Source organism: Macaca nemestrina, chromosome 14 (genome assembly GCF_043159975.1).
Source record: "Macaca nemestrina isolate mMacNem1 chromosome 14, mMacNem.hap1, whole genome shotgun sequence".
Taxonomy (NCBI): domain Eukaryota; kingdom Metazoa; phylum Chordata; class Mammalia; order Primates; family Cercopithecidae; genus Macaca; species Macaca nemestrina.
In genome coordinates, this window is record NC_092138.1 from 70231779 (window position 1) to 70244574 (window position 12796).

The following is a 12796-nucleotide window of genomic DNA, read 5'->3' on the forward strand; positions in this document are numbered from 1 at the left end:
TAATTTGTACATTCTTCTTGTTATTGCACTTATACTGTTTACAGACCTGCCTTTGTCATCAAATTAGGAATCCCTTGAGGTCAGATAATGAATTAAATCCACCCTTGAACTTCCAGCATCAGGCACAATTTTTGGTACATAGTAAGCACTCACTATATGTTTGAACAGCAAGGAACTTAATAAATCCAACTTGAGATAAGTTACCACCCATCAAGTTTAGGGGGATTCTAAATACCCTAATAAACCATGAAGGCACTCAACATTCTCAGAAATGAACATGAATGAAAAAAAATAGAATTTTTCAGTCTTTTGTTTGACAAAATGTTGCTTACATAGACATTATCTCTAAACAATAAACTCCATACTCTAACCACGCTCAGAGATATCTGCACAACCTGACACCTCTCCCAAAGAAAAAACAGAATGTTTGAAACCATTTCTCTACTCTCAGAGAATATACCCCATGCATGTCTTCTCTAATTCCTATATATTACAACGTCAATTAATCATAGATCCACAGAGCTGAATTATAAGAGACCTTTTGTACTTATCATTTTATAGACAGAATAACCAGGCCTAAACAGGTGAAATCACTTCCCCAAGGCCATAAAGCAAATCAGCAGCAGCCACACTAACCTAAGTCTGTTGCTTCCTAATCATCTTACCAAATATTCCTACAGAGATAAAAATTAATTCTCCCACCCACACATAAGTCTTGCAACCACCGGTTCACTTACAAATTATTCCAGGATAATTGTTAATAATTATTACTAAACATGAACAGATTTGGATACTAAATTGTAAAATAACAGATAAACCTGCACACACAAGTATTGCCACTAGTACAAAACTCCATGACACAGTTGACCAGTGTCCAACTTAATCAACAGGATCCTTTAGTTTGTTTGTGTCATATATGTGTGCACATGTGTGTATATGATTTTCCCCCCGATTTCTATAAGCATTATACCAAAAAAAGGAAGTTGAAAATGTGAAGGCTTCTATTGTTGCACAGACATGTGACTCTTGTCTAAATGGCATTAAAATTGTTCAGACATTGAAATGAAAGCAAATGTGCCTGTACCTATCACATTACGTAGGAAAACCAATGTAGGCTGAGTTGCATGTCACCAAATGCCCCACATGTGACAAACAGAGAAAGTGACATAATCCAAGTATTCAGCAAAAGCAGCCCACAGTAACAAATGCATCATTTCTGAAGAGGAAGAGAGAGCAGATGGCTCAGCAAGCAATTGTGGAACAGCCAGCTTCCCCCTCCGCACCTCCAAAACCAAATTGCCTCCCAGTATCTGATCCTAGGCACTGGAGAAACTCAGAGGCAAAATGCTCAAGCACCACAGTAGCAGCGGCCAGGGCAGGAGTCTCAGGTCATGGTGCCCTGAGCTTGGACCCAGATGGCCTGAGTTCACAGCAAGATTCTGCTTGTCGCTTTCTATGTTACCTTAAACAAGTTACTTAATTTTTTAAATTTTATTTCCTCATCTGTGCTATATAAGATCAGTAAGCCTCCATAATGTTCTAGGACATATTGACATGAAAGAGCTTCATGAACTACAAAGTACTCAACAAATGTTAAACTTCATTAATTACAATGTACTGATTGGTTAGAACTAATGCAAGCCAATCTGAAACCTAATAGCATATATCATACACAGTGTATGGAGACCCCTAGCCCTAGTTGATCATGGCTTCACAGATCCTTTTTAAGAGTGGTCAGTGAATTGTGGTTCTCTCTGCTAAAAAGTCATCATGACTATTCTTCTATCTTAATGGTGGGATAAATCTATTCCATTCATTCCTCATTCAACAAACATGTATTAAGCATCTACTGTAAGCCATGCACTAGCTACGTGACAAAAGATATAGTAGCTGAGGCTCTTTGGATGCTAATTTTTCTTAAAGATAATTATCTCTTTTTCTTTTATTGTTATTGCTTAAAGGACAAACACCATGGAAAACAAAATAAATATTTAACTACATCAAGAAAGACTAGAGTCAGATATTTCTGGATTATTTGTTGCATCAGCCGAAGAAATAATAATGACTTATATTGCTAGTACTTTAAAAAAAGCTACCATAGATGTTAACTGACTTAATTATCATACTAGCTGTATGAAATAGGAATGATTTCCCATGCTTATGAAGCCTAAATGCAAATCTGAGTCTAATACACTCTCCACTATACCATATTGTCTCTCACTTTAACACCAAGGGTTATCAAGGTGGGAAAAGAAAAGTATCTTCTGGCAAGATAAATCATAATTATTTTCCATACTCTAGTATACATTGTTGAGACAGAGAGATTCCAGGACCACACTGCCCTCAAACAGCTAAAACAGCTGTTTAGATAAAAATAGCTAAAACAAGCATTAGAAAAGCCATAAAAGTGGGGCTGAGTAATTTCAATAATCCCTTTTGCTACTGTTTTAATCCCATACAATACATTCATTTTATTTGTTTATTCACTGACATTCTGCTAATTGCAGGAGAAACTCCCAAAAGCGAAGACTAGACTGAAATAGTAGAACACTACTAATTGGCGGATCAATAAAGTATTCCATTCTGTTTGCGTAAATAGACATTTTGATGGCAATTCTTTGCTTTGATGGCAACCAAAATAGATTAACTGGATCTTTAATAGATGCACATTATAAGAGGCACAGACAATATGCCCTGAAGATGATCAATCTCATATTCTGGCAGATGGTAGAAATGGAGGAAGGGGAAAAGGAAGGGAAAAAACATTCCTGGAGCAGCTGTTGCATGTGGGTACCACATTGGGCACTTTACATATTTTAACTCTTTGCAGTTTCATCCTAACCCTACGTACAATTTTACAGATGAGGAAACAGAGGCTCAGAAAAGTTAAGACCAGTCTCATCTCTTCACTTGGCCCTACATCAAAATACTCTGATGCAGAAAGGCCAGAGCACACGTGCGTTATAGAGGAGCACCTTGGCTCCTGATGCTCCTCAGAGAGGCCAGGACTTGTGTGTCATGATTCAGGGATTGGACTTACTCCAAGGTCACAGATGGTACACTTGAGATCCCCTAGCCTATGTACAGAGTAGTCCCCAAGAGAGGAAAGTGTAAAGATGAAGCCTTAGAAACACAAAATTAGGACATATAGAGGGAGAAAGAGAAATATGAGATGTGAAAGAACAACAAAAGTGCAAATCCATGGCAGTCAAGGATGTCTTAAGAAAAGCAGGTGGTCAAAAGCTATGATAGTCAGTAGAATAAAGGCTAAAAATTGACCTCAGGTTTTAGGATAAAGTCTCTATTATCCTGCAAGACCAGAATATCGGTAAAATTGGTGGAATTAACTTTTTAATGATTATAAAACATGACAATTCATTTTATGATGGAAAATGGGGAAGCACATAAAAATACCCTTGAGCAATGTGGGGGTTAGGGGTGCTGACATCCCCATTTAGTCAAAAAGCCACATATAACTTTGGACTCCCCCAAAATTTAACTAGGTTAACTACGTTGACCAGAGCCTTACTGATAACATAAAAAGTTAATTAACATATATTTTTCATTTTGTGTGTATTATATACTGAATTATTGTAATAAAGTAAGCTAGAGAGAACACATTATGAAGAAAATCATAAGGGAAAGAATATATGTACTAATATGTACTATTCATTAAGTGGAAGAGGATATTCATAAAGGTCTTCATCCTCATCATCTTCTTGTTAAGTAGTTTGAAAAGGAGGAGGAAGAAGAGAGGTCAGTCTTGCTGTTTCATGGGTGGCAGAAGTGGGAAAAAATGCGCATATAAGTGGACCCACGTGATTCAGAACTGTGTTGTTCAAGAGTTAATTGTTTAAAGGTGGGGGGAGGTAAAATCACCATGATTCCACCCTGACATGATTGACTTTTTAAAACATTTTTAACATTTCAGCATATTTTCTCCTAAAGTTCTTCTGGGAACTTTTTACACAGTTAAAATCATACTGACTGTGTAATTTTGTATGCTATTTTTTAGTTTAACATTGTCTAGAACATTTGCCCAAGTCTTTAAAAACTCCTATCACTAACCTTGAATGCCACTGAACCATAGACATTGAGGGTAAGCTCAATGCTTTATTATTTTTGTATATTTCCATAGAAATCAGCACAGTCATTTTCAGAACAGAGATATTCAAAAAAATTGTTGAATGGAATTGCAGCACCAGTGTACTCTCATCTTCCCTTAATTTACCAGTCATCTGATGCCCCTTGCCTAAGGTTCATTTTATGGTACATTGCATCGGCTCTCAGGATGTTTTATATAATCTGTTTCAGGCTCTCCCTAACTAGACAGCGTGTGTCATGAGAGAAAGTAATTCATACCTTGAATTCCTCTTCTATCTTTTGCTTTCTATCTTCATCAACAGTGCCTACCATAATGTTCCTTCCACAGAAAATAATTTAATCTCATTACATTAAAGATATATCTATAAAAATTCAAAGCGCAGAATATGTTTTATTTATACTGGTGATGCTTCTAGCACCAATAAAGCCTTTATATGTTTTCCCAAAGCATAGTCCCTAGACTCACCTCCTCTGTTTTCTTTCTTTCCCTTCCCTTTACAGTAGACTGAAACTGTATATACATATGTATAAATCAGAAACTACAACCTTCATGATCTTTTTTTGGAGGACAACTTTGTTGAAGAGAGATTACAGAGGGGCAAGAATGGAAACAGGAAGACCAATTAGGAGGCTATTGCAAAAATCCAGAATCTATTACTTCCAAGAACAGAAATTCATGTGTAGAAGTCATAGGTAGTAGACATATGGAATGGGCCGCCTCAGGAGGCAGTGAGCTTTCTGCGACTGGAGGTGCACAAATAGAGAACCACTTGGCAAGGACATGGACAAGGTTGGCCTTATAACCTAAAAGTCATTTCCAACATTAAGACTCCATGATCGTTGCCTAGAGTACATCATGCCCTCAACAGCTTAATAACCCCACAAACTCTTTATTTTTATTATACAAGCACGGTAAAATCGCCATAGAAGATCAGAAGTTGGAGATATTAGGTAAGCAAAAAGAAAAGAAATAAAAATACAGTCCCAACATCCAGATATAGTTATGATTAGGACCTAAGTACGTGTGTACGTTTGTGTGTGTGTGTGTGTGTGTGTGTGTGTGTTCCCTTCTATTACATTATCTTGTCAGATGTATCATTAGACACATGATAGAAAGCATGGGTCTTTTCCTAACTAAACAAAATTTCCATCTTTATGGTATTTTATAATCTTCTTTTAAAATTCAATATATAATGAATATATTCCCCTGTCAATTTATATTTCTTGCTAGAGTCAGAAACTTCCTATAACAGCCTTGAAGTAATGAGTTATATAAATAAAATAGAAACTGGCAGGATACTCACAGTCTTAGGAGATTTAGATAATGAGATAATATCGTTACTCCACAAATGCCACCCACTAGTTCTAAGTGGGATATTTGAACTGTCTCCCATTATAATATTTCACAGTCCTCTCCCAGTTTCAGCAGTCTTCCCTCCATCATCATAACAAGCTACATCCCATGTCAAGTGACAGGAACATAATCAAAAGAGAGTGAAGAAATATCTGTTATCCTAATTGAGCCTCAGAGGTCTCATCTTACCTTTCCCTTGTAATGCCTGGGCATCTTATGATATAATAACCATCATTCATCCCGTAAGAGCTTAGAAGTTTCCAAGTGTCTCAGGTTTATTCATCATCTTAGCACCAAGGAGAACATCTCAGTAGGTCCTTAGATGTAGCATCTGTAGATTCATTTAACAACAAATACTTATTGAGTATCTACTATGTGCCAGGCACCATACTCAACAATTGGGATAAAGTAGTAAGCAAAAGATGAAAAACATCTGTCTTCATGAAGCCTTCATTCTTGTTGTAGGACACAGACAATAAAAACTAAGTTGGTTATATGGTGATAGATGCTGTGGCAGGAATGAAAGTAAGAAAAGAGTATAAGTAAAGACATAAAGGAGGAAAGGGGATTTTAATTTTAAATAGCATGGTCAGGAATGTCCTAAATAAAAAGGATGACTTTAGAGCAAAGACCTGAAGTAGGGAAGGAGGGAGTTTCATGTGTATTAAGGGAAGAGCATCCCAGGCAGTAACCCCAAGGCAGGAAAGTACTTGGGCATGTTCCGGACACAGTATGGAGTGACATGCTGATCCAGTATGGAGGCCAATGTGGGTGGAACAGAGTAAAGAAAAGGGTAATAGAAGATGAGGTCATAAAGGTAGCTGGAAGCAAGATCACATAGGACCTTGCATATCATTGAAAGTCTTGAATTTTTCTCTGAGGGAGGTGGAAACTATTGGTGAGTATTCAGCATGAGAGTGACATCATATGACGGGTTTTTGAAGGACCCCTTTGTTGAGAGTAGATCATAGAGGGCAAAAGTAGAAGCATGAAGACCAATTAGGAGGCTGGAAAAATCCAGGAAATGGTGGCTTGGAGCCATGTAGGGGGTAAGAGGCAGCCAGATTCTACATAGATTTCGAAAAAGCAGCCTCAGGATATGGTGACAGTTTTGATATGTGTTGTAAGAAAGAGAAGAGTTAAGGATGTTACCAAAATGTTTGGCCCTGGAAACTGAAAGAATAGAGTTATCATGTACTGAAAGGGGAGCACTGTGAAAAGAGTAGGTTTGCAGTGGAGGAAATTAGGAATTCAGCTTTGGACGTTAGAGTTGATTAGCCATCAAACGGGAGCTGTTGAATAAATAGATAGATCTGTTTAGTCTGAGTCTTGGGGTGTTTAGGTTAGAAAGTTGAGAGTTATCAGCAAATAGATCAGGAGTGTCCAATCTTTTAGCTTCCCTGGGTCACATTAGAAGAAGAAAAATTGTCTTGTGCCACATATAAAATACACTAACACTAATGATAGCTAATTGAGCTAACAAAAAAATCACCAAAAAAAATCCATAATGTTTGTGTTTCATTTTTTTATTTAATATTTTTTTAGACGGAGTCTCGCTCTGTTGCCCAGGCTGGAGTTTAATGGTGTGATCTTGGCTCACTGCAACCTCCGCCTCCTGCGTTCAAGCAATTCTCCCGCCTCAGCCTCCTTAGTAGCTGGGACTACAGGTGCGCGCCACCACACCCAGCTAACTTTTGTATTTTCAGTCAAGATGGGGTTTTGCCATGTTGGCTAGGATGGTCTCGATCTCTTGACCTCGTGATCAGCCTGCCTTAGTCTCCGAAAGTGCTGAGATTACAGGTGTGAGCCACTGCGCCCGGCCAAAAATCTCATAATGTTTTTAGAGAGTCTATTAATTTGTGTTGGGCCACATTCAAAGATGTCCTGGGCCACATGTAGCCCATGGGCTATGGCTTGGACAAGCTTGATATAGATGGTATTGACAGCTGTAGACTAGAAGAGATAACTCAGATAGTAAGTGTAGATTTAAAAAAAAACAAATAGGTCCAAGAACTGAACTTGGAAGCCTGTCAATATTTAGACGTCAGAGCCCATGTGGAAAAAACAGAAAGCATGAAAAAACATCAAACAAATACTAACACGCATAAAATCTTTATGCAAACTTCAGGAAAGGTGGAAGTCAAAAGTTCTAAGAAAAAGGAAAGTAAACATCAGCAGTTTGGTGATCTTAGGATGTGAAAGATGATACAAGACCATAACAGTGTCTGATTCTGGAGAATGAAAGGTCAGAAGTATTAACCAGAGCAGATTTGATCCTTGCCATGTAACAGTGACTTCAGAACACCACCATTAATTCCAGCTAAAGCCACTTCCAACAATATTCAACTATAATTTAGATTTAATCATCACATTATATCCCATTATATGAGTATTAAATAATTTATTTAAATAACTTCCTAATTCTGGACATTTACGTTTCTAAATCTCTTGGCTATTTTAAATATTTTTAATGAACATTCTTCTAACCACTTCTTTGCAGATATTATTATTTCTTTTAAATACATTTTGTTAAGTATAATTACTAGAATAAAGGTGGTACACTTTTTTAAAAAGCTTCTAATATGTATTTCTGGATTGGCCTTCATAAAGATAGTACCAATTTACATTCCTATTCATGGGGTATAAGTGTCTTTCCACACTGTCTCCAACACTAGATTATTTTCTTCATTTGTAATTGTTAGAAAATCACATCTTTCTTTCTCTTTGAATTTCTTAATTATTGAATTAGATTTTATTTTTCATATGATTATTGGTCTTTATATTTCTTCTTTAATAACTTGCCCATTTTGATTTATGAGATTTTTTTATAAATTAATGATTTTATCATTTTGACTATCATATACGTTGCAATTTTTTTTCCCATTTTACCTTTTGCTTTTTTATTTTGTTAACATCACTTTGGGTAGGATAGAGATTGCTAATTTTTATTTAGTTGAGTGTAGCCAATTTTTCCTTTATGATTTCTATTTTTATTCTTGGCATCATGGTTAAGAAGACTTTCTCACATCCAGCATTGTATAAATATTCACCCAAATTTTCTGCCATACCATTATGATGGCACTGTTTTTCATTGTAATCATTACCTCTCAGAAATTTTATTTATTTTTATTTTTTTATTTTATTTATTTTTTTTGAGACAGAGTCTTGCTCTGTCACCCAGGCTAGAGTGCAGTGGTGCAATCTAGGCTCACTGCAAGCTCTGCCTCCCGGGTTCACACCATTCTCCTGCCTTAGCCTTCCGAGTAGCTGGGACTACAGGTGCCCACCATCACACTCGGCTAATTTTTTGTGTTTTTTTTTTTTTTTTTTTTAGTAGAGACAGGGTTTCACTGTGTTAGCCAGGGTGGTCTCAATCTCCTGACCTCGTGATATGCCCGCCTTGGCCTCCCAAAGTGTTGGGATTACAGGCTTAAGCCACCGCACCCAGCCAGAAATTTATTTTAGGTAGGGTAGAAGTTCATTAGACTTCTAAAAGTATCTGAAACATGTCTCAATCAATTTAAAGGTTTATTTTGCCAAGGTTAAGGGCCATGGCCTGTCACAAAGCTTCAGGAGGTCTTGAGAACATGTGCCCAAGTTGCTTGAGTTATAGCTTGGTTTACACATTTTAGCAAGACAGAAGTTACAGGCAAAGACATAAATCAATATATGTAAGGTATACATTGGTTTGGCTCAGAAAGGCAGGACATCTCCAAGTGGGGGAGAGGGATAGGAGGGGATGGGGCAGGGGTTCCAGCTCATAGGTGGATTCAGAGATTTCCTGATTGGTGATTCATTGAAAGAGTTAAGCCCTGCCTGAAGAGTTGAATTCAGCATAAAGAAATGCTTGAGTTTAGATAACAGGGTTGTGGAAGCCCAGGCTCTTGTTATGTAGATGAAGACTCCAGGTAGCAGGTTTCAGAGAGTATAAATGGTGAATGTCTCTTAACAGACCTTAAAAGGTGTCAGACTCTCCAGAAAAAAAAACTTAATAAGGAAAGGAGATTTTCTACAGAATGCAAATTTCTCCCACAAGAGACAGTTTACAGGGCTGTTTTAGAATATGTCAAATAAACATATTTGAGGATAAAATACTTTGATATCTTTCAGGGCCTGTTATCTTTCATATGATGCTACACCAGAGTAATGTTGGAATTTGGTATTGTGTCCGGAATTGGTGGGTTCTGGGTCTCACTGACTTCAAGAATGAAGCCGCGGACCCTCACGGTAAGTGTTACAGTTCTTAAAGATGGTGTGTCTGGAGTTTGTTCCTTCTGATGTTCGGACATGTTCGGAGTTTCTTCCTTCTGGTGGGTTCGTGATCTCACTGGCTTCAGAAGCGAAGCTGCAGACCTTCACGGTGAGCATTACAGCCCTTAAGGTGGTGCATCTGGAGGTGTTTGTTCCTCCTGTCCGGAGTTGTTCATTCCTCCTAGTGGGTTCATGGTCTCGCTGGCCTCAGGAGTGAAGCTGCAGACCTTCACAGTGAGTGTTACAGCTGACAAAGGCAGTGTGGACCCAAGGAATGAGCAGCAGCAAGATTTATTGCAAAGAGCGAAAAAACAAAACTTACACAGTGTGGAAGGGGACCCCAGTGAGTTGCAGCTGCTGGCTCAGCCCCACCCACAACCTGCTGATTGGTCCATTTTACAGAGAGCTGATTGGTCTGTTTTGACATGGTGCTGATTGGTGCGTTTACAATCCCTGAGCTAGACACAGAGTGCTGATTGGTGCATTTACAATCCTCTAGCTAGACATAAAAGTTCTCCAAGTCCCCACTAGATTAGCTAGACACAGAGCACTGATTGGTGCTTTTACAATCCTCTAGCTCCACATATAAGTTCTCCCAGTCCCCACCTGACTCAGGAGCCCAGCTGACTTGCCTAGTGGATCCCGTGCCAGGGCCACGGGCAGAGGAGCCTGCCAGCCCCACACCACAGGCACCTGCACTCCTCAGTCCTTGGGTGGTCAATGGGACTGGGTGCCATGGAGCAGGCAGCAGCACCCGTAGGGAGGGCTCAGGTGCCCATTGGGAAGGCTCGGGCCACCCAGGAGCCCACCGTGGGCGGGGTGGGAGACGGGTGGGGGAGAGGCGGGTGGGGGGAGGAGGGGAGGGGGGAGGCGGGGGGGGGGGGAGAAGAGGGGAGAGGGAGGGGAGAGATGCCGGGAGGGGGAGGGGAGAGGCGAGGTGGGGGGAGGGGGGAGGTGAGGGGGGAGGGGAGAGACAGGGGGAGGGGGGAGGGGAGAGGCGGCGTGTGGGGTCGGGACTCAGGCATGGTGTGCTGCAGGTCCTGAGCCCTGCCCCATGGGGAGGCAGCTGAGGCCTGGCGAGAATTCAAGCTCTGTGCGGGCAGCCCGGCAGTGCTGGGGAACCAGGCGCACCCTCCGCAGCTGCTGGCCCAGGTGCTAAGCTCCTCACTGCCCAGTGGCTGGCCACTCCGAGTGCGGGGCCTGCTGAGCTGGCGCCCACCCGGAGCTCATGCTGGCCCTTGAGAGCCCTGAGCGCGGCCCCAGTTCCTGCCTGCGCCTCTCCTTCCACACCTTCCCACAAACAGAGGGTGCTGGCTCCGGCCTCAGCCAGCCCAGAGAAGGGCTCCCAGGGTGCAGTGGTGGGCTGAAGGGCTCCTCAAGTGTGGCCAGAGTGGACGCCAAGGCCAAGGAGGCGCTGAGAGCGAGCGAGGGCCGCCAGCACATTGTCACCTTTCAGTATCTTATTGCAACTAAGAGTCTGTTTTGTCAGTCTTAACATCTCTGTTTTAATGTTAACACTGCCTAGTTATGTCTAAACTCCAAAAGAAGGAAAGTATAATGAGGCACGTCTGACCCTTACATCCTGTCATGGCCTGAATTAGCTTTTCAGGTTTCTTTGGGGGCCCATTGGCCAAGAGGAGGACCTCTTGGCCAATTGGTTGGGGGGCCTAGAACTTTGCTTTTGGTTTACAGATTGATGCAAGAACCAGAAAATAGCCACAATTTATTAATATACTCAGGGCATTCCACTCCCAATAAGAAGGATGAATTACTTGCTCTCTGGATGGGGAATATTTATATCTAAATTCTGATTGTTTGGTGCTGCCTTTTACCCAATTTGGCATCTTGGATCCTACACTGCTGTCAGTGTTAAACATAAAATTTGGTTCCTCTTCCTTCTGCCGCAGATATTATATGCATCTGGTGGAAGATGTTCTTGTCAAAAGACAACTTGGACTCTTTCACCACCACAGTACCTTTCTGATTCATATAAGCTCAAGATTGTCAATGCTATTGACACCACAGACTCAACACAAACTTACTTAGCACTTACGACATAAAAATCTGAGTTGTATAATCAAGCAGAAAAAGTTAAGTAAGAGACAATTCCATGAACACTGATCAAAAAATCTTCAATGAAATATAGCAAGCTAAATTCAGCAGTTAAAAAGATTACACACCATGACAAGTGGGATTTATTCCTGGAATGTAAGGTTATTTCGATATATGAAAACCAATCAATGTAATATATTACAATAACAAAATGAAGGGGGAAAAACATGTGATCATCTCAATTGATGCAGAAAAAAGTGATCTCACAAAATTCAACACCCTTTCATGATAAAAACACTTGACAAAATAAAAATAGAAAGAAATTGCCTTAACATAATAAAGGCCATATATGAAAAGCCCATAGCTAATATCATACTCAGTGGTGAAAGGCTGAAAGCTCTTCCTTTAAGATCAGGAATAAGACAAAGATGCCCACTTTTACCACTTCTATTCAACATGGTATTAGAAGTTCTAGCCAAAGCAATTAGGTAAGAAAAAGAAATTAAAGGCATAGAAATTAGAAAGAAAGAAGTAAAATTAACTCTGTTTGTGGAAGGATACGATTTTATATACAGAAAACCCTGAAGACTACACCAAAAAAAAAAAAAAAAAAAAAATCTGTTACAACTAGTAAATAAATTAAGCAACGTGGTAAGATACAAAGTGAAAACACAAAAATCAGTTGCATTTTTATACTGACAATGAACAATCTCAAAAGGAAATTACAAAAACAACCCCATTTACAATAGCATCAAAATGTATAAAATCCTTATAAATTAACTTAAGCAAGGAAGGAAAGACTTGTACAGTGAAAACTACAAAACATTGGTGAAAGAAATTCAAGAAGACATAAATAAATAAAAACATACTCATGGTTTGGAAGACTTAATACAGTTAAGATGGTAATTTTAAGTCATGTATTTTAACACAATTTACAAGATTAGGGGAAAAAGAGATACAATTTCTACACAATAACAATCTGAGCAATTTACATACATTCCTTATTGATGAACTCAGTGATGTCCACAAAAAGTC

The 12796-nt window shown here is 39.5% G+C and overlaps 1 long non-coding RNA gene across 6 annotated transcripts in view; it reads right to left on the reverse strand.

Annotated features, from left to right (window-relative positions):
• Window positions 1-12796, reverse strand: part of LOC105477224 (uncharacterized) — a 333528-nt gene that overhangs the window by 162977 nt on the left and 157755 nt on the right. For 5 of the 6 annotated variants that reach the window (XR_011612733.1, XR_011612732.1, XR_011612730.1 and 2 more), the window contains exons 1-2: window positions 6091-6199; window positions 5648-5789 (exon numbers count right to left, since the gene is read on the reverse strand). This is a non-coding gene — a long non-coding RNA (uncharacterized lncRNA). Of the gene's footprint in view, window positions 1-5647; window positions 5790-6090; window positions 6200-12796 lie in introns of those variants that run through there. The other variant, XR_011612734.1, reaches the window with a different exon arrangement.